At 39.3% G+C, this 19,457-nt stretch overlaps 1 protein-coding gene across 14 annotated transcripts in view; it reads right to left on the bottom strand.

The window, feature by feature from the left end:
* The window catches only part of PCNX1 (pecanex 1), a 247,314-nt gene that overhangs the window by 227,393 nt on the left and 464 nt on the right, over positions 1-19,457 (bottom strand). The window lies entirely within an intron of this gene.

Genomic DNA, 19,457 nt, shown 5'->3' with positions numbered 1-19,457 from the left:
CAAAAAAAAAAAAAAAAAAAAAAAAAAAAAAAAAAAAAGTCACCAGCTGCACCAGCCCCTAACGAAAGAATCAGCCTGTCCTTTGAAGCTCTGAAGCCAGGCACTGACTTCTCTCTAGCTATGAAAGTCCTAGGAGGCATCTTCTTCGAATAGAATGCTGTCTCATCTACACTGAAAATCTGTTGTTTAGTGTATCCACCTTAACTAATGATCTTAGCTGGATCTTCTGGATAACTTGCAGCTTCCACATTAGCACCTGTTGCTTTACCTTGCACTCTGACGTTACGGAGATGGCTTCTTTCATCAAGCTTCATGAACCAACCTCTGCCAGCTCCAAACTTTTCTTCTGCAGCTTCCTCACCGCTCTCAGCCTTCACAGAATTGGAGAGGCAGGACCTTGCTCTGGATGAGGCTTTGGCTAAAGGGACTGCTGTGGGTGGTTTGATCATCAGGCCACTCGAGCTTTCTCCATATCAGCGATAAGGCTATTTCACTTTCTTGTCATCCGTGTGTTCACTGGAGTAGCACTTTTAATTTCCTTCAAGAACTTTTCCTTTGCATTCACAACTTGGCTGTTTGGTGCAAGAGACCTAGCCTTCAGCCTGTCTCAGCTTTTGACATGCCTTCCTCACTAAGCTTAATCATTTATAGCTTTTTATTTAAAATGAGAAATTTAAATGAGAGAGTTTCAGTTGAACACTTAAAGGCCACTGAAGGGTTATTAATTGGCCTAATTTCAATACTGTTGTGTCTCAGAGAATAAGGAAGCCTGAGGAAACCGAGAGAGGTGGAGAACAGCTAGAGCAGTCAGAAGACATGTTTACCAATTGTTTGCTGGCTTATGTGGACACGGTTTGTGGTGCCCCCAAACAACTACAACAGTAACATCAAGGATCACTGATCATCACAACAAATAATGAAAAAATCTGAAATACTGCAAGAATCACCAAAATGGGACACAGAGACACAAAGTGAGCTAATGCTGTTGGAAAGATGGTGCCATTAGACCTGCTTGATACAGAGCTGCCAAAACCTTCAATTTGTAAAAACAAAAAAAAACACAGTATCTGTGAAGCACAATAAAGCAAAGTTCAATAAAATGAGGTTTGCTTGTATTAAAATATATATAGTAATGTGGCAGACTAGAGACAGAATGCTATAAAACAAAAGATGGTGAGAAAGAAAAAAACGGGAATGTACATTAACAGCAGAGTTTTCCCTCAGTTTCCATAATCATCTTTAGATTACTATTCAGAACAAAAGGAGGGTAAAAAACAATCATCACATAATTCCAAAAGATTCTTCAGACAATTCCCGTCAACAATTTCTCAAAGATAGCACACTGAAATTCTAGAAATTTTTCAAAAGTGAAGGTAACAAACAGGTATTGGTCCTCAAATAGAATATCCAACAATCCAAACTCTATAGATGGAATTAATGACACAAAAATCCTTTCTAAAACAAATTCACACTTTCCTCTATGTTGAAATGGTTTTCTGATGAGATTAAATTCCCAAGCCATCAAGCAACAGCCAACCTGAAGTATCGTAAAAAAAATAACTGATATACATCTGGAAATTATAATTGGTTATTAAAATATGTCAGAACAGCAAATAAAAACTGGAAGATAGAGATATTCATGCATCTAAAATAAAGAGACCAGTACATATTTATCTTTCAATATTATCCAGATGGTATTATCTAGAGACTGATTCTGTTCTTTACCAAAAAGCCCCCCAAATGAAATTATAAGAACATTGAGAGGCACCAATGTTTTGTTTTTAATTTAAAATTTTTTTTACAATTTTTAAAGGTTACTTTTCATTTACAGTTATTACAAAATATTGGCTATATTCCCCATGTTGTAGAATACATCCTTGAGCCTATCTTACACTAAGAGTTTGTACCTCCCACTCCCCTGCCCTTATATTGCCCCCCCCCCGCCCCACTGGTAACCACTGCATCTGTGAGTCTCCTTCTTTGTATATTCACTAGTCTGTTGTATTTTTCAGATCCTACATATAAGTGATATAATACAGTGCTTGTCCTTCTCTGTCTAGCTTATTTCACTTAGCATAATGCCCTCTAAGTCCATCCATGTTGCTGCAAATGGCAAAATGTCATCCTTTCTTATTGCTAGGTAGTATTCAATTATATATATATATACCACAGCTGCTTTATCCATTCATCTGTTGGACACTTAGGTTGCTTCCCTATCTTAGCAACTGTAAATAATGCTGCTATGAACGTTGGAGTGACCATATCCTTTCCAATTAGTGTTTTTGTTTTTTTCAGATATATACCCAGGAGAGGAATTGCTTAGTCACACAGTAGTTCTATTTTTAGTTTTCTGAGAAACCTCAAACTGTGGAAAATACTGTTTTCCACAGTGGTTGCACCAATTTACATTCCCACCAACAGTGTAGGAGGGGTCCCTTTTCTCCACACCGTCTCCAGCACTTTTTATTTGTGTTCTTTTTGATGACAGCCATCCCGACAGGTACGAGGTGCTATCTCATTGTGGTTTTGATATATAGTTCCCTATGATTAGCAATGTTGAGCATCTTTTCATGTGCCTGTTGGTCAACTGCATTTCCTCTTTGGAAAAACGTCTACTCAGTTCTTCTGCCCATTTTTTAATTAGCTTGCTTGTTTTTTTGACGTTGAGTTGTATAAGCTGATTATACATGTTGGATATTAATCCCTTACCAGTCATATCATTTACAAATACTTTCTCCCATTCAGAAGGTTGTCTTTTTGTTTTGTCCGTGGTTTCGTTTGCTGTGCAAAAGCTATTACATTTAATTAGGTCCCATTCATTTATTTTTGATTTTATTTCCTTTACTTGAGGAGACAGATCCAAAAAAATATTGCGGTGATTTATGTCAAAGACTATTCTACCAATGTTTTCCTCTAGGAGTTTTATAGTATCCAGTCTTACATTTAGGTCTTTAATCCATTTTGAGCTTATTTTTGTATATGGTGTTAGAGAACGTTCTAATTTCATTCTTTTACATGTAGCTGTCCAGTTTTCCCAGCACCACTTGGAAGAAACTGTCTTTTCTCCCTAGTATATTGTTGCCCCCTTTGTCATAGATTAATTGACCATAAGTGCATGGACTTACTTCTGGGCTCTCTATCCTGTTCCATTGATCTGTGTGTCTGTTTCTGGAGAGGCACCAATGTTTTGATTTACATGTTTTTCTGAGTAAACCTCCTGGAAAGAGAATGGGATATCCTATACTAAGAACTATCTTGATTCATATCATAAATTAGTAACTTGACGTTTTGCTGTATGAATCACTCTTTTAATCGTTTCATCAGTCTAAATAAATCCCTGAGTAAACTGATAAAAACAATTCATCTAAACGGTAAATATGAGGACCAGAAGCTATCTCATAAAATCCAACTTAAATTGCTTGACCTATTTCTTTTTTTTTTGACCTATTTCTTTATTCTATTTGTTTCTGATATATTCTATTGAAACAATTTTTCAGGATTTATAGTAAGTGAAAATAAGAAATCTGTCAACATGACTTTGCAATTCTAAAGAACAGAAGCTAGGTTACCTTTTTACTATACCTCACAAAACAATAGTTCAAGATATATTCCATGAGATTATTTTATAGGCAAACATATGTAAAATAATGGGACTCTTCTTGCACTTATTAGCTATACTCCTATAAAAGCAGTGTACTGTACAAGCACAAAATAAGTAACAGTTCAAATTTAAGGCTTAAAACTCAAAAGAATTTAATTCAATAACAAAAGCATTAAGCCAAAGTAAAACTACAAGGATCAAGTAAAAATTAATATTTTTAAATAAAATATGAATATACACAAAAAATTAGGTTATCAAACATTATTACTTGTGTATTCTTTTATGTTTCACTCAAATAGAACGGAATAAATTGCAAGCTGAGGTCCTAACACAAGAATGTAAGTCAGTAAAATTTGTAATTAAAAGTATACTAGCTCTTGGGCTTCCCTGGTGGCGCAGCGGTTGAGAGTCCGCCTGCCGATGCAGGGGACACGGGTTCGTGCCCCAGTCTGGGAAGATCCCACATGCCGCGGAGTGGCTGGGCCCGTGAGCCATGGCCGCTGAGCCTGCGCGTCCAGAGCCTGTGCTCCGCAACGGGAGAGGCCACAACAGTGAGAGGCCTGCATACCACAAAAAAAAAAAAAGTATACTAGCTCTCATGAGAGTACTAACAAAACCCATATTTCGTTTTTGCCCTGAGCTCACTCAATTGGCTTGAAACAGAATAATGGTATTGCATGCTATATAATCCACTTCTTCCTTTAAAAGTAAATGATAAAATAGGGAATGCATCACACACTAGACTTTAGGTGAGATAAATATGAAAGCTGCCTACCAGAAAAAAAGAATGGAGAGTATAGCTTATCTTACTACCACCACTTCCTCAGTTTCCATAGTGGCAACTCTGACACACTTAAATCAATAAATAAGAGTTTTATTCATTCATTCAACATATATTTACTGAACACCTATTAAGCCCCAGATATTCTTCTAAGGACTGTAAACACTGCAATAAATAAGATCCTTTCTCTCCTTGAGCATCTTAAGGAGGATGACTATTGTTTTACCAAGTGCCAGGTACTGTAAATGGATTGCCTCACAACAATCCTTTGAAGAAAGTGCTATTATTACTTCTATCTTACAGATAAGAAAACTTAGACAATGAAGTCATTGCCTGCAGCCGGTAAGTGGCAGAAACAGGATTTACATCCAGTCTGACTCTAGTGGTTAAGAATCTGAGTTTTTAACCACTACACAAGACAGTCTCCCTCCAAGGCAGTGTTTCTCAACTTTTTTTTTTTTAATTATTGCTCTCCTAAGGAGTCTTTTTAGGCATTTTTTCCCTAATTACTCCCTGTGAAATAATAAAAAATACATAGATTGGCTTCTGTCCCCGGTTCTTGATACAGAGCTCCTAAAACCCTTGCGGTTTCCTAAATGATAAGAGCGCAAGGAGCATCTTCTGTTCTAATATTTGGTCTTTGGCTCTGGTTCCTGTCACCTAAATCCCTTGGAAGTTCCTGGGTGACAGGAATGCCTTTTGTTCTAATGAGGTGACTCTGGGTGGACTCCTGGATGGGGGCTGGTCACCAGAAAGACCAAGCCATGATTGGAAGCTTGGGATCTTCAGCCCCATCTCTCATTCTCCATAGGAGGGGCTGGAAATGGAGTTAATAATTGATCATGCCTATGTGATGAAACCTCCATAAAATCCCAATAGTATGACGTTCTGAGAGTTTCCAGGTTGGTGAACACGGGGAGGTGCTGGAGGGTGGCACACCCACAGAGGGCATGAAAGCTTCGTGCTCTTTCCCGCATATACTGCTCTATGCATCCCTTCCAGCTGGAGGTGCACCTGTATCTTTTATCATAGCCTTTTATAATAAACTGGTAAACAGTAAGTAAACTGTTTTCCTGAGTTCTGTAAACCTCTCTAGGAAATCAATCAAACCTCAGGATGGGGTCACGGGAGCCAGTGATTTACAGTCAGTCGGTCAGAAGCACAAGTAACAACCTGGACTTTGGACTGGCATCTTAATTGTGGGGAAGAGGAGCAGTCTCGTGGGACTGAGAACTTAACCTGTGGGATTTGACGCTGTCTCCAGGTGGACAGCATCAGAGTTGAATTAAACTGTAGGACTCCCAGCCAGTGTCTCAGAGAATTGCTTGTGCGGGGGAAAACCCCACACATCTGGGGTCAGAAGTGCTGTGAGTATAGCAGTGTGAGAGTAAAGGAGAAACACACAGAAGTGCAGGTTTTCTAAACACTGCCCCTCATGAAAGTTTACCACCACAGGAACACTGTGTATCTATATGTACTGTGTGCACATCTGTACTCTGTACACAGAAATATTTGACTACCACCCCCCAACCCAAGAACTAATTTTTGCCCCCTTGAGGACAACAACATACCCACTAAGAAGGAATGCGCTAGAGCAAAGTTTTGCAGCCCCAGCACTGTTGACACTTTGAGCCAGATAATCTTCTATGTTGCTGGGGGCTGTCCTATGCAATATAGGATGTTTAGCACCTTCCCTGGCCTCTACCCGCTAGAAACCAATAGCACCGCTGTGCCAAAGTTAGGTTAGAATTTCCCGAAAAGTGCCAGTCCTTGAAACAACTGCTTCTCTTGCTGCTATTTACCTAGTCATAAGGACAACAGTTCCAGATTTTGTTCATAAAAGACTGTAATGGACAGGATATAAACAGACTGCAAATGTTGCATCTCTGTAGCTGGAGTGAAGGAGCACATGTAATAGTAGTAGCAGCGGCAAGAAGAAATAGTATTTTATATAAACACAGCAAGGAAAGAGGCCTGTATAAGACCAACTAGTAAAAGGATATTAAATTTTCGTAAAATCCATTTATAATACAGGCATACCTTGGAGATATTGCAGGTTTGCTTCCAGACCACTGCAATAAAGCGAAGAGCACAGTAAAGCAAGTCGCACAAATGTTCTGGTTTCCCAGTGCATGAACGTATGTGTGTATATATATATATTTACACTATATTGTAGTCTATTAGGTGTGCAATAGCATTATGGCTAGAAAAAATGTACTTTTTACCTTATTTTTTTGTACTTTTTACCTTATGTAGTTTTACCTTAATGTAAAAATACTTTATTGCTAAAAAATGCTAACCATCATCTAAGCCTTCAGCAAGTCAGAATTTTCTTGCAATAGTAAACAACGATCACTGATCACCATAACAGATTTGATAATAATGAAAATTTTGAAATATTGTGAGAATTACCAAAATGTGACACAGAGACACAAAGAGAACAGTGCTGTTGGAAAAACGGCACCAAAAGCCTTGCTCAGTGCAGGGTTGCCACAAACCTCCAACATGTTAAAAAATGCAGTACCTGTGAAGCATGATAAAGCGAAGCGCAGTAAAACGAGGTGTGCCTGTACATTCTACAGAACAAGGCTAACTAACCTCTCCCTCCAAAAGGACGAGTCAGACAAATTATCTCACTTTAACTCTATGTGAGAACCTAACTAAATCCCTGGGGGATTTATAATGGGCTTCCACTGTATTCATGTAATATGCTAGCTGGGAAGGGGAGCCAAGATTAAAGATATAATTAGATGGTGATTTCAAGGCCAGCTCTGAGAGTTCTAGATTCAGAATGCATATTGAAAAAGATCCAGGGACACTTAGTTCATCCCAATCAATCACAAGTAGGCTTTCAGAAACAGATTAATCAGAAAAGCACCTTGCAAGACTGTGGAGGAACACGGTGGAGGGTGACCGTGATGGTCCTCCGGAGGCCAGAGGGAAAAACGGCAGAGGCAATCTACATAACCCTGAACCAGTGGTTTAACTTCTAGGAGCCTCTGCTTCCTCATCAGAAAAATAGGGATAAAAACAGTATCTTCATTTCACAGGGCTACAATGAGTATTAAGTGAGAAAACTTGAAAGGAGATAGCGCATGGGCATATAATAGCACAAGAACTATCTGACGTTGTTAATAATGCTTGAGCAATGTAGTGACAAATCTGAGATAAGCAAACAAAAAGACCTCTGAGTAGAAATGGTTCAGAGAAAACAAAGATTAACTACAAAAAAGAAGATGACGTAGGTAAGACTTGTGAGACCTCAGAATACACAGAGGTAAACATCAGTCTGATAGTGAACCACCAGAAGTCACTGGAAAATGGACAAATACTTCCATAACATAGTAAAGAAAAAAGAATCTATATTCCAAAAAAAACTTAGTATGCTCAATGGTAAAACACTAAAATTCCCATTAAAGAAAGGGTACAAGGCAAGGTTGTTCGTATTTTCAACATTATTTATTACATCAATAGATACGTAAAGTACCATACCAAGCAATTACACAAGAGAAAAAAGTATAAATATTGGGAAGAAGTTAAAATTATTATTTACAAATATAACTGCATATCTGAAAATCCTTTTAAAATAAACAGAAAAATTATTAGAAAGAATAACCTAATTCTACAGTGTCTGGTTGCAAATTTAATAAATTGAAATCAATAGATTTGGATGGGATCCTGGAACAGAAAAAAAGGACATTAGTTAAAAAAAGAAAGAAATCTGTACAAAGTACAGATTATAAGTTAATAATGGTGTATTAATATTGGTTCATTTCTTGTGACAAATGTGCCACAGTAAACTAAGATGTTAACAACAGGAGAAACTGGGTGTAGGATATATAGGATCTCTCTGAACTATGTTTACAATTTTTCTATACATCTAGAACTATTCTAAAATAAGGTTTTTTTAAAAAATCATGATTTTTCTTACATAATAAGCAACAATCAGTTAGAAAGAATTGGTTGCACTTACAGTAGTGTTAGAAACAAAAATCTAAGAATAATAATCCTAAGGGAAAATGTGCAAGGTTAACATAAAGAAAACTTCTTTTAAAAAAATCTACTGAGGAACATAATAGAAATGAAGAGTTCACCTTCATTCAATATTATAAAGACATCAAACCTCCCTAAAGTAATCCAAAATTCAATACTTTTCAGTAAAAATTCAGCAACATCCCTGGGAAATGTAACAAAATGGAGGAATAAACATGCAAGAATAGCCAAAGAAATAACAAGAAGAAGAAATAACAAGCTAAGACTATTACTAAGAAGGAAAAATACATAAAACTAAGATCACTAAAAAAAGTATGGTACTGGGCTTCCCTGGTGGCGCAGTGGTTAAGAATCCACCTGCCAATGCAGGGGACATGGGTTCAAGGGGACATAGGATCGTCCCTGGTCCGGGACGATCCCACATGCCACGGAGCAGCTAAGCCCGTGCACCACAACTACTGAGCCTGCGCTCTAGAGCCTGCGAGCCACAACTACTGAAGCCCGCACACATAGAGCCCGTGTTCCGCAACAAGAGAAGCCACCGCAATGAGAAGCCGGCGCATCACAGCGAAGAGTAGCCCCGCTCGCCGCAACTAGAGAAAGCCTGCACACAGTAACAAAGACCCAACTTAGCCAAAAATAAATAAAAGAAAATAAATTTATTTTAAAAAAAAGTATGGTATTCATGTAAGAAAAGACATATTGATAAAACAAAATGCAAATACCCCCATGGAAACTTAGATTAGAAAGGTGGCATTTAAATCACCGAGAAAAAGACAGGATTGCTTAATACATTAGGTTGATTGGGACAATTGCCTATCAAAAAAAAAATTTTTTTTTAACTAGACACTCATATATTGCTTACAGCAAAATAAATTCCAAATTGGATGAACTATAAAAACTATTAGATGTTTGCAATTAGATTACAGAGGACTAACATATAATTAATTCTTAACATATAACCTAGTAGAAAATGGATAAAGCATATGAACTACCACAGAAAAACAGGAAAAAAATGACCCTGAAGCTTATGAAAAGCAGCTCAATCCCACTCAAAGTAGGACAAATGCCAATTAAAACCACTCTAAGATACTATTTCTTACCTATGAAAATCGCAAAACTATGTGAGGCTGTGGCACACAGGAGCACTAAGAGGCTCTGAGTGCTCCTGCCAGTTAAGTGGTACAATCCCTCTGGAGGGCAATTTGGCACTCTCTTTCAAAACTACAAAAGCATTTACCCTGTTGACCAACCAATCTCATTTCTAGGAATTTATCTTAATATTATATCTAGACACATGTGAGATGACATCTGTATGATTATTCCCTGCAGCATGGTTTGTGTTAGCAAAAGGCTGTAAACAAATTAAATATCTAGGGCTTCCCTGGTGGCGCAGTGGTTGAGACTCCGCCTGCCGATGCAGGGGACACGGGTTCGTGCCCCGGTCCGGGAAGATCCCACATGCCGCAGAGCGGCTGGGCCATGCAGGGATGAGCCTGTGCATCCGGAGTCTCTGCTCCGTAACGGGAGAGGCCACAACAGTGAGAGGCCCATGTACCACAAAAAAAAAAAAAAAATTAAATATCTATCAGCAGGTAACATGATAAATAATATAGCCATGCAATGCATTACTATGTAACTATTAAAAATAAAAAAACTAAACCCAACAAAAGTCCAGGACCAGACAGCTTCACTGGTGAATTCTACCAAACATTTAAAAACCTAATACCAATCCTTCTCAAAGTCTTCCCAAAAACACAAAACAAAGGAACACTTACAAACTCACTTGATGAGGCCAGCATTACCCTGATACCAAAACCAGATACCACAAGAAAAGAAAATTACAGGCCAATAACACTGATGAATAGATGCAAAAATCCTCAACAAATCAAAACCACAATGAGATATCACCTCACACCTGTAAAAAATGGCTAATATCAGAAAGACAATAAAGAGCAAGTGTTAACAAGGATGTGGAGAAAAGAGAACCCTTGTGAACAACAGAACACTGTTGATGAGAACATAAACTGGTACAGCCACTATGGAAAACAGTACAGAGGTGCCTCAAAAAATTAAAAATAGGGCTTCCCTGGTGGTGCAGTGGTTGAGGGTCCACCTGCTGATGCAGGGGACACAGGTTCGTGCCCCGGTCTGGGAAGGTCCCACATGCCGCGGAGCGGCTGGGCCCGTGAGCCATGGCTGCTCAGTCTGCACGTCCAGAGCCTGTGCTCCGCAATGGGAGAGGCCACAACAGTGAGAGACCCGTGTACCGCAAAAGAAAAATAAAATTAAAAATTAAAAAATTAAAAATAGAATCACCATATGATCCAGCAATTCCACTTCTGCATATTTATCTGAAGGAAATGAAAATATTAACTCAAAAAGATATATGCATTCCCATGTTCACTGCAGCATTATTTACAATAGCCAAGACACAGAAGCAACCTAAATGTGCATCAATGGATGAATGGATAAAGAAAATGTGATTATATATATAATGGAATACTAGTCAGCCACAAAAAAGGAAATCTTGCCATTCGCAGCAACATGGATAGAACTTGTTTGGCATTATGCTAAGTACAAAAAACCAGAAAGAGAAAGACAAATACTGTATGATCTCATACGTGGGGTCTAAAAACAAAGCAAAACAAAACACAGACCATAGATGCTGTATAAAGCACAGATTGGTGGTTGACAGGTAGGGGTAGGGGGTGGGTGAAATGGGTGAATGGGTCAAAGGGTACAAACTTGCCGTTATAAAATATCATGAGGATGTAATGTACAGGTGATTACAGTTAATACTACTGTATCATATATTTGAAAGTTCCCAAGAGAATAAATCTTGAAAGTTCTCATCACTAGAAAAAAACTTCCTAACTATGTATGGTAAAAGATGTTAACCAGATTTACTGTGGTGATTTCACAACATACACAAATATTCAAACATTATGTTGTATACCTGAAACTAATATAATGGTATACATCAAATATATCTCAATTCAAATAAAACACTGAGGAAGCCCATTTGGTACTGATGCACAGGTGTTTAAGATATATTAAATGGTGGGAATCAGCCGCATAGCACAGGGAGATCAGCTCCGTGCTTTGTGACCACCTAGAGGTGTGGGATAGGAAGGGTGGGAGGGAGACGCAAGAGGGAGGAGATATGGGGATACATGTATATGTATAGCTGATTCACCATGTTATAAAGCAGAAACTAACACACCATTGTAAAGCAATTATACTCCAGTAAAGATGTTAAAAAAAAAAAAAGATGTATTAAATGGAGGGAAAACAATATACAGAATGCCGTGGTGGGGGACTTCCCTGGTGGTGCAGTGGTTAAGAATCCGCCTGCCAATGCAGGGACACGGGTTTAAGCTCTGGGCTGCGAAGATCCCACATGCCGCGGAGCAACTAAGCCCGTGCGCCACAACTACTGACCTGCGCTCTAGAGCCTGCGAGCCACAACTACTGAGCCCACGTGCCGTAACTACTGAAGCCTGTGCGCCTAGAGCCCGTGCTCCGCAACAAGAGAAGCCACAGCAATGAGAAGCCCGCGCACCGCAACAAAGAGTAGTCCCCGCTCGCCGCAACTACATGAAAGCCCGCGCGCAGCAACAAAGACCCAACGCAGCCAAAAATAAATAAAAGGTATTTAAAGAATGCACCGGTGGGAGACGGAGACAGACATTTGAATTTGCGCCTGTAAGCTACGGTGGGATTCACAAGAAACTATTCACAGTGGTTTTTTTTTTAATTTTATTTATCTATCTATCTATCTATCTATTTATTTATTTATTTATGGCTGTGTTGGGTCTTCGTTTCTGTGCATGGGCTTTCTCCAGTCGCGGCGAGCGGGGGCCACTCCTCATCGCGGTGCGAGGGCCTCTCACTGTCGCGGCCTCTCTTGTTGTGGAGCACAGGCTCCAGACGCGCAGGCTAAGTAGCTGTGGCTCACAGGCTTAGTTGCTCCGCGGGATGTGGGATCTTCCCAGACCAGGGCTCGAACCCGTGTCCCCCGCACTGGCAGGCAGACTCTCAACCACTGCGCCACCAGGGAAGCCCCCACAGTGGTTTTTTATGGGAGGTAGTGCAGGTGGCAATTGGGAAGATGGTGGCAGATACAAAAGAGGGACTTTTCACCACCTTTTAGTTTCATTTTATTTAACCACACAAATTTATCCCCAAATTTAAAAATTATTAGATGAAAACATGATTTTTACAAGTTTTTAACAGGGAAGGTCTTTATCACAGGAAGAAAAGTAGCAAATGTAACTACTAAAAATGTTAAATTTATATGCTCAAAAAACTCAATCAGGGCTTTCCTGGTGGCGCAGTGGCTGAGAGTCCGCCTGCCGATGCAGGGGACACGGGTTCGTACCCCGGTCCCGGAAGATCCCACATGCCGCGGAGCGGCTGGGCCCGTGAGCCATGGCCGCTGAGCCTGCGCGTCCGGAGCCTGTGCTCCGCAACGGGAGAGGCCACAACAGTGAGAGGCCCGCGCACGGCAACAACAACAACAAAAAACCTCAATCATACACTTAAAAGACCAATTATGGGAAATTTTTAATACATAACAAAGAGCTAACTTTTAAACATACAAGGGGCTCTCAAAAATCACTTAGAAAGAACACGACTTTCAAAAAAGGATAAAGGATACAACAGGCAGCTAAAAGAAAAAAGATATAAATGTCTACTAAGCCTATGAAAAGATACTCAAAGAACCTATTAATAAAAAAACAAAAATTAAAACAAGATGCCAGTTTACACTATCACATCAAAAAGACATAATAACCAATGTTGGTGAAAACAAAGGGCAACAGGTCCTTTCATACACTAGTGAGAATAAAAACTGGTACAACATTTTCTGAGGTATAATTTGACATTCAATTTTAAATGTACATAATTTGACCCAGTAATTTTTCTAGAAACTTATGCTGGGAACTTCCAGGTGTAAAATCTTATATATACAAATCTGCACCACGCTAGTGCCACAGTATTGTTTGCTTTTATTCTGGACCCTTACTTTGGATTATACGTACTTTTATTTTGGATTATATATAATTGATTACCACATGGAACAATTTCTACAACTAATAATATTTTCATGATAAAAAACCTAACAATGGCTTTTTAACTGGAGGGTGAAATGCTCAAGGATTATACTATACTGGGTAAAAAGCACTATGTAAGTGTTACTATTATCAGTACCATAAAAGCCCCTATTACAGCCAGAGTCAAAGTTATTCAGTAATTTATTCACTGCTGAAAAAAAGGAGATGAGTTAAACCAGCAACCTAAGCAGGAAACAATAAGGGATTTTCAGACAGTCACAAATAATAGACTAAAACTCCCAGGTAGTGACTGTTAGCATGAGTTGTTCACCAGCAATCACCTACAGGCTTTTTCTGTTGGTACATCTAGGGGGAGTGGCTTTTCAAAATACACTTGCCTGGAATCTCCCCCAGATACTGATTTATTGGAGTAAAGCAAGATAGGAATGCAGGCAAATTCATTCCCAGTTATTAGATGGTGGGCTTTTTTTTTTTTTTTTTAAGAAGAAAGGTAATGGCAGCTCTGTCCTATGTTATCCCTTGTGTAGAAGCCTGTGTCATATGGCAGGCCAGCAATTCTCAAGTGAAGTATCATGAGAGACACTAGTAAGGAATATAAAAAGAATTCCTAATGATCTTCCAAAGCTGCTGAGTAACTTCCTTTTAAAAGAAAAGAAAAAGCAGACTCAGGATGATCTCAACATCAGCCTCACGCCAGCCTGTGTTGTGATGTGCACCTTGCTACAGAAGGAAAAGGGAAGAGCAGTTACTCAGAATGAGCAGAGGAGTGGAGGGCAGGTAGTTTGAAACCATCCAATGGAGAATTCTAATTCTGCTCACCCCACTAGTGAGCAAAAATATAGAGTTATAATTAGCTGAAAGCCACCTGCCAATGCCTAGAACAGTGTGAAGAGCTATGTGGTGCACTTTGTGATTTTAGTTACTTTGACTTTCCATGTTTTACCTACAGATACTCTTTAATAAGGAAGAAAGCCAAGATAGATACACAGTGAAAGTTTGAGTACCACTGACATTGCATAATGATGTGAACAAAAACGATGCTATAAACTCTTGTCAGCAGTTGTGTAAGATTACCAAATCAAAGGCAAAGCCAACAATGAAAGGGAAATTTGGAACAAAACACTAACCATGTTAGATATCATGTTAAATTTTATAAATTCTAGGAACTATAACTTTGAACAATTAAACAAGGTTTAAGAAAGCTTTAACATGTTGGATACATTACAATAAAATACTTGATAGCAGAGCAAACCATTACACCCAAGAACACCTATTCTTTCACTAAATGATCTTTTCCATAGAACAAAGATCCACTTGCCTGGTGGGAAGATTATGGGAAATGATGTTCCAGCCCAAATAACAAACCTTATAAAGGTCCCCCACCATAAGGCCTTCCACAGTGCCCAGCATACAGTCAAGGTTGTGAATGTATGAATTATCCTCTGCGTAAAGCCTTCTAGGAAATAACTGCATCCTCCTTCCAATTCCTGAACACTTTACGACACATAAGGGATTAGTCACAGTCTACCTTGTAATATGGTTGTGCATTTGTCTCATTGCTTCTAATTTATAAATTAGGAAAACAGCATTATAGGAGGAAGCTAAGACACTGGTGTCCATTTTGTGTGAATGAGGTCTAAAGTCTTTTTCTTCTTTAGAATTATTTCATGTCATACAATTCTTCATACGTAAAATATCTCAATTCAAAAACAGCCTCACATAGTTTAACGGTCAATGCTTGGTTTAAAAATCATTCAGAATACTCTCCTCTTTTCTCCATCTAAAATGTACCTATCACAGACATAAAACCTTACACTAATTTTTCTTATAAGACACAATTTGATTAATTGTTACAAACTGTAAAATTCCTTAAAGAATAGAATCCCAGCATGGTAAGGGAAAACAGAAAGAAAGCAAGCCATGTTAAAGACGATGATACTAAATGCAATATAGTATCCTAGGCTGGATCCTGAAACAGAAAAGGGACATTAATGGAAAAACTGGTGAAATCCAAATAATGTCTACAATTCATTACTAGTACTGTACTGATGTTAATTTCTTCATTTTGACAAATGCACCATGGTTATGTAAGATTTTAATATTAGAGGAAGCTGGGCAAAGGGTATATAAGAATCGCTATACTATTTTCGTAACTTTTTTGTAAACCTAAAATTATTTCAAAATACAAAGTTTTCAAGACGACAACTATGGTGCTTGGATCTGTTTAGTTTATGTCTAGACAACTTTCAGGGAGTGAGGAGGATTAGGAAAACAGTCACATACATGATTCAAGTTTCGCAAATTTGTGACTAATATTCCTGCCTATTCTCAGGGCAGTTGGCACTCAGGTTTCTATTTGGTTTGTACAAAGCTCTACAAATAGGACTTTTTTTTTTTTTCCCTTAAAATCTCAAAAGGAAATGGCTTGCTTTCCCCTAGGTTTTCTTTTCTTTCTTATTATAACACAAAGCAACAGAGACTAGCACCAACGGTACAAGTTATAAAACATGCAACCCTTCAGGTTCTCATGATAAAGGAAGGAAAGGAAGCGTGAACTATTTTACAATTCCAGCAAAGAAAGCATTTAATCAACTTGTAAGGGGACACGGAGAGGAACCAGAGGAATCAGAATCAGTAACTATTCCACTGTGGTTTGGTAAAATTCATCTGAAATGCTAAAGAAGTCAACAGTATAGTAGAATCTACAGAATACTTGTTGTAATCTGTGCTTTTCCATACCATTACTCTGTGCTATCCTAGCGTTACTATCCCGGCGTCCCAGATGTCCTAGCCCACCTACAAAATAATTCTCTGTCCTCCCCAGCTATGCACAGAGACACAGGAAAACCGTTTGATTTGACTCAGATAAAATAACAGAAAGACGCAATCAATCTTCTCTCAAAGAAACACTTCTGCTTATTTACCAATTACCTAACTGTGAAAATTATCTGAGTGCAGAGAATAGGAAAAATCAAATAAAAGTTGTTTTGTGATATATGTTAGTGCAGTAAACATCCTTAGCTTGGACTAAAAGTTTGGATTAAAAAGTACTTTAAGACAAATTCTGCCTATTATCAAAAACAGAATATTACTGAAATCATTTATTCAACATTCTGTTGAAAAAGAAATTTACAACCATTGACACTCTTTTTTGCAAAGTGTTGAGAAGAGGTGGGAAGACAAGTACTCTCAATCCTGTTGATGAAAATTTAAATTAGTACTGCCTTTCAGGAGGGCAATTTGGCATTTTTTACCATTTTCTCCTTTTCAAAAACTTTTTCCTTGGCTTCTGTTATGGGTTCCTTTCTTCATTTTCCTTTTACCTTTCTTGTCTCCTTTGCTGATTTTTAACTGCTGTTAGGCTTTGGAGTTCTGGCCAAGCCATTTTCTTTTTAATGAATTATACTTTCTCCCCAGATATTCTAGTCTGTGGCTTGGACTGTCCTCTATAATGCTGATAACTTCCAAGTAAACATTTACCAATCTTCTTTGCTAACTGCCCCCAGACTAGGATCAATCCCCTGACTAAAAGCTCAGGGTCATTCTGTACTTACCTTTTCACAACAATTCTAATGCTTGTAATTGTTCATTATCCCCAAGCTAGACTTGAACTTCCTTGAAGGCAAAAGCTGTGTTTTGTTCATTTCTAATCATTCATTTCATATTTGAGTTCTCACTATGTGCTTGGCACTGAACTAGGTCTTGACAACACAGCAGTGAACAAAAAGTCTCTGCCCTCTTAGAGTTTATATTCTAATGGGATAAGAGAGACATCAAATAAATATATACCAATTTGTAACAAGTGCTATTAAATAAAGGAGGGTAGGAGGGCTAGGAAGTATTGTAGGAGCTGGGAAGTTGCTATTTTACAGTGGTTATCAAGGAAAGCCTCATATAACTGAAACCTGAAATAAGTGCAGCATGTTAAGTCACACATATATTTGGAGGGGAGGAGTCATCCAGAGGGAGAATAGCAAGTGCAAAGGCCCTGAGGCAGGAACACAGTTATTGTGTGGGGAAAACTGTAAGAAGGCAAATGGAGTGGGCGGGGAGGGTAAACACATGGGAAGGGAGGCTTTGATCTGACTTATGTTTTAAGGAATCACTCAGACATCTTTATGAATAGAGAATAAAGAATGGAAGCACTGACCCTCATTAGAACACTGCAACAACCCAAGAGAAACATAATGATGGCTTGAACCAAGGGAGTGGTGATGATGATTAGCTGGATTCTAGTTAGGTTTCGGAGATAGAACCCACACGATCTGCTGATGAACCGGATGTGAAGAGAGAGGAAGAGAAGAATCAACGAGAGCTTTTTAAAGGTTTAGGAAGAACAGAATTGCCATTAACGTAAACAAGAAAGTCAGAGAAGCAATTTTATTTTCCCAGAACCCAGCAAATTGCCCAGCACACAGGAGACGTTCAAATATTTATTTGTGAATTAAATTTAACTGAATAAACTCCCAAAACTCAGTGAACTCAGTGCTTTCCATTTGCTCTAATATTGCCTTAATAACACCAAGAGTCTTAGCCAAGAACCAGCTTCAGTTTTAAATTTACAATTCTCCTGGATATAAAAGAAAACTGCTATAAAGAGCTCTGTGACAGCCTGAGGATTCTTACACCCAAAGTAATTAACCTGTTCATTAATTATGTCATATTCCTGGAAGATAGAGAAGTGCAAATAGAACTAACTCCCTGGGTCAGAATTAATGGAAAATTATAACACTTTGTGATAAATTTTCAGAAAGTGACAAGACTGAACAAGTCCCCTAAAGAAATAAGCCATCAGTTACTCAGTATTTTTTTTAAAACGGCTTTTTACCTCTAGCAGCAGGTCCCTCCCAAACGATTTCAATGAAAAATTAAAAGTTGTCGAGAATGTGAAATTTAGTACATCTTCCTCCACTTGTTCTGCCAAGTAGTGTAAATGAGCTTCACTTAGGAAAGAAATGGGTATCCTCACCAGATTTTCTAATCCAGCACCCTTACTACAGCTCCACGAAGAACCACAACCTTAGCAGAAATATATTCAAAGGCATTCTCCTAAAATAAATAGTTACCAATCTTTCCTCCCTTCTGGTTACTTTAAAATTTTAACTGAAGCGTTAAGTATCACCTCTCTTCCACATTAGTCTCCCTAATGCCCCACCCTAACCCAATGTGTTTTAAAAAAGAAAATGCGCTCACAACTTTCGGTGAAAATATATCTTAAAAACCTAGATCGTTCGGAGAAACTGATCGTACTGAATTCATCAACAGGCAGTACTTTCCTTTTTTCCTATCAGTACAAGGCCTTGCACCAACCCAAACAAATCTGCTGAAATGCCAGCCAGATTCCCCGTATCTCCCCCGCTCCCTACCCCCAAAGCTGGCCTGGAAATAAAAGCCACTGACCACGGAGCCGAACAGAAAAGAACCACTGGTAAGCAAAAACAGGATTTTGAGAGGCAGGAAGGGCGAGAGTCAGATTTTCAACCACTACGTCTAAGCGAGTAAGAGCCCGGACTCCCCACAAAATATATTCCGCACCGAGCGGCACACATTCTTCCCTGCGGCTCCAAAAGCTCCGCACCCTGATTAGAGGCGAGGTGGAGGGAGAGTACTCCCCGGAGAGGAGGAGCAAGAACTGCCTCAGGGGCAGGGAGTGCCCCAGGGGTGTCCGGCGCCCGAGGAACTGAGCGCAGATAAGCACGCGCGCCAGGGACGGATGCGGCGGCCCTTGGGAGCAGAACGCTCGGCGCCCACCACCAGACGTGGAGGCAGGGAGCCCCACTCGGGCTTCACCCACCCGGCTAGAAAGGCTGGAGAGGGCAGGATCAGGAACCCCGAAGAAGGGGCCTAGGAAGCTACTACTTCCCAGAAAACGGGCTGGGCGCCCGGGGGCGGGAGGCGGAGGCTGCTGCTGATTCGCTTCTCCTGTCATCACTGAAATAGGGGAAGCCCTCCAGGGAGAGGACAGTGGGGAGTAAGGGGGGGGGAGGGGAGCACCAGAGAGAGG

This window comes from Neophocaena asiaeorientalis, unplaced genomic scaffold (genome assembly GCF_003031525.2).
Source record: "Neophocaena asiaeorientalis asiaeorientalis breed wild unplaced genomic scaffold, Neophocaena_asiaeorientalis_V1.1 scaffold348, whole genome shotgun sequence".
Taxonomy (NCBI): domain Eukaryota; kingdom Metazoa; phylum Chordata; class Mammalia; order Artiodactyla; family Phocoenidae; genus Neophocaena; species Neophocaena asiaeorientalis.
This window is presented reverse-complemented; position numbering and strand designations above follow the sequence as displayed.